Below are 4,121 nucleotides of genomic sequence, written 5' to 3'. Positions count from 1 at the left end.
AAAAACAACCGTATATATAGCATTTTAGGCATGGAACCTAATAACTTATGTAAGTACTTAAGTAGCGGTGATTGTGGTCATATGTAACTTTTAGTTATATACCTTTATAATTACTTCTACGTAAGTTTTTTGAAAATTGGAGATTATGAGGTTAACGTTTTTAAAATGTAAATTTACTTTTTTAAATAAAGCATTTATGACAAACTATTTAAATATGCTCAGATATAATTACTTTAAATAAAAACAAATTTAGATGCTACTCCAGAGGTAAATTCTTAAATAATTTACTTCTGGATTAATAAAATTATTTAAGAATTTACTTTTAAAGTAGCATCATCAAGTTTAGTCAAAGTTTTCATTTTTCAATAGTTTGAACAACATTGAAACTTAGTTTGGAATGGCATAGGAAAATCAGAAAATGTTAAAAAACAAAAAAAGATTTCAAATCTATACCTTGTCCTAACCAAAATTATCAGTCATTGTCAAAAAAATTGACAGTAGTCAGTCAATTTTAGTATATATTTTTTTAGTATATATTTAGTATATAAATGTAAAATTATAGAATAGATTTTTTATTGGGCTTAACCTACATTTTTAATTTGCCAAATCATACATAGCAGTTAATGTATGCAAATGTGATTGCGTCTTTCAATCAACAGTTTTTCTTTTAAGAACACTAATCTATATTTTTTAAAGTTATTTTTCATGTTGTTCAAGTAGATGTATTTTTAATGTTTGTTTCCGATTTTTTTTTGAGTTGGGTATTTTTTGATTTTATTTTAGTAATGGCGCTATTGACATTTTAAAGTAAATACTTTTTAGTAAAATTTAAAGCAAAGACATTTTAAAGTAAACACGTCCAGTGTTTTTGACACTGAAAAAAATTGTACTGATAAATTTCTAACTCTAAAGTAAAGACTTGATATTCTTTAAAAGTTTGAAAAATGGCCAAAACAGTGATACAAGTTTTAACAAGTTCAACAAATTTTAAGTGTTTTCGAGAGTAACCTTCAAAAAATGTTTTTTTGAGAGTCATCCTCTAAAAAAATGTTTTTGAGAGTAACTTTCTAAAAAAACTCTTGAATCCAAAAAGAAAAAAACAAAAAAGAATTTTAGAATTGTTTTGTTTTATATATTTCGTAAAAACACTAAGAATCGTTTCTTTTCATTTATATGTAAGTTTATTAATAACATTATGCTCTCATTGCAGAACAGTATTAAGCGACTTTAAAAAGCGCTGTTTTAATGACCTAAGCGATATTTTTGATTCTAAGATACAGTTGAGGTTTATTTTTATTGTTTTTTAATTCTTGTATAAATTTCTTTCTTGTATAATAATTCTTGCCAAAATTTTTAAATAATTGTTAATTTCTTTTTTAAAACTACTTTTTAACTTGTTTAATTAAATTCCTTTTATATTTTACATTAATAATTATTTTAAACGTCAGAAAACATTTTTAAGGTGTAAAGACTTTTAGTTCACAAACTAATAAGTTCACAGAAATTTAAATGTCGTATACCGTAGATTTCTCCAATTCCGAACAATATATTAGTTCTCTTGTTGTTACCTCTTTTATTTTAGCAAAATTTTCAAAAGGAAAACTGATAAATAAATTGGAAGACAAGGCTAATGAGAATATGAAAAAGTATTTTAAAATATATATTGATATTATGAAATTTTTTAATTGTAATTTTTAATTGTAAACAAAAATGAAATTTTTTAATTGTAATTAAAACCGTGAAAAACCAACATTTTAGAACCGGCTTTTTTTTAAAAAAAAAAAAAAAATTAAATTGCCCACTATTCGATGCAGAATTTAACGGTGATTATATATCTGAAAAATAAATCAAATATTAGTTATACTTTGTAAGATATTTAAAAAACAGTATCTTATCTGCATAATTTAAACGTTTCCGAATTCCGAATAGATTTTGGAAAATTTCGAAATTTTTTTTTTCTATTTTTTCTTTCGCAAAAGTTGGCATTTTAACAAGCAAGTAATTAGTTTTTAACAATAGTATTTTAACGACAAGAACTTAAACTCGGGAGGCTGAATAAGCGCGAATTTCATAAGTGCGAACTGGCATAAGTGCGAAGGTTTGCAAAAACTGGCATAAGTGCGCCAAAAGAATTTGCAAACATTGGCATAAGTGCGAACTAGCATAAATGCGAAGCAGTTTCAAAAACTGGCACATGTACGAACTGGCATAAGTGCGAATAGGCATAAGTGCGCCATATAAAATTCGTACTTATGCTAATGTTTGCAAACTTGTTCGGCGCACTTATGCAAGTTTGCACTTATGGTAATTTGCATTTATGCCATTGTTTTCAAATTTGTTCGGCGCACTTATGCCAGTTCGCACTTTTACCAGTTTTTGTGACTGCTTCGCAATTATGCCAGTTCGCACTTATGCCAATGTTTGTAAGTTCTTTTGGTGCACTTATGCCAATTCGCACTGATGCCAGTTCGCACTTGTGCCAGTTTTTGCAACTGCTTTGCACTTATACCAGTTCGCACTTATGCCAGTTTGCACTTATGAAATTCGCACTTATTCAGTTGTCCCCTTAAACTCTAATAAACGCTTTCAGAATTTTTAATGAATTTGTGAAAAGTGAAAAGAAATCTTTGTATTGATCAATAATACGAGTGTCGTATTTAGAAATTGTTTTATTCTATAACATTCCTAAAACAACTATTTTTTGTAGATTAAAAGGAATAAATGAAGCCTCTGGTGTTGGTAGGCCGAGAGTAGTTAACCAAGTAACGGAGAGGCTTGTTGAACTTGTTGGGGAGACCGGGGAGACTTCGGACAATTTTTACTTTAATTGAGCTTATTTAATAACATTTTTTCAGTAACATAATTTTGTTGGACACAATAACTATTGCATTTTTTCAAAGTAACATATTTTTTTTGTCACATAACAATGAATATGGTATATTTTAACATTTTAACTTTCTTTATATTTATTGATTTTTAATGTTTAAAAACTATTTTAAAAATGCTAGTCAAGTAGTAGATATTTTACATAAAAAAACTCTAAAATCGTTTTTTCATTCTAAAATCTGTTATTTGGCGGGAAACTGTCACCTAACAATTTTAAAGCTAAGAGCGTATGTCTACCAACATATCGACCGTAGACATCATTGTCCTAATGTTAACAGGGTAGAGGATTTCTACGTGTCTATTCTCTCCCCGTGTCCGAATTATCTCCGGATGATGATAAGAATAATGTAATTATCATTACATCATCATTATCATTAATCGCCTTTTTTTTTTAACTTTTTAGTTCTTTTTAGTTTAAATTTACTTACCCTCTAAGTTCTAAAACTAAATTAAGTAACTACTGACATTATTCGTTATCATTAATCGCATTTTTTTAAAATGCTTTTTTGTTTTTTGTTTTATCTATTTTTTTTATGTTATTACTTTTAATTAAGACAATCTTTTTTTAATGTTAGTATTTTTGTTAACGTCTATCTTACTTCTTAGCTTATAATTTAAACTCTTGAAAAAAATTTTGTTAAAAATATATATTGTAATACGATGCAAGACAAAAATAATGTCTTCTACCATTAAATTCATTTGTAAATTTATGTACAGGGCCGACGACACGGGTTTCCGAGTGGATGGGGTGGGATATAATTATCAATTAAAAAAAGTCTTCTATATCTAAAAAAATTAAAAAAAAAAATCCTTGAAAAAAAAAGTGGGGGGGGGGGGTGTACTTTTTTTTGAAAGTAGCTCCGGCCTCCCCGGTGTCGTCAACTCTGATGTAGGTTATAAAATTTCTTCAACGGCAAAATATAATGTTCAAAAAAAAAAAAAATGGAACAACACTTTTTTTGTTTTCAGATTCGTTTGATATTCAGGTGCGGTTACATACAGGTATAGTTCTTTCAATTTTTATGAAGCGAGAACATTTAAAATTAAAGTCGTCTGCAATATATTTTCAGAGGAACAAATCTATCTTTTAACTACACCGTTATTAAATCAATAATTGGAAAACAAGAAATTATGAATTTATCCAACCTTCATCTCTTCTGGCATTCACTTTTGTTTTACATTATTTTTTTGAACTGGCTCGATTTTCATTTTTAAACACGTTTCTTAAATTTTTG

Source organism: Hydra vulgaris, chromosome 09, assembly GCF_038396675.1.
Source record: "Hydra vulgaris chromosome 09, alternate assembly HydraT2T_AEP".
NCBI lineage: Eukaryota > Metazoa > Cnidaria > Hydrozoa > Anthoathecata > Hydridae > Hydra > Hydra vulgaris.
This window is presented reverse-complemented; position numbering follows the sequence as displayed.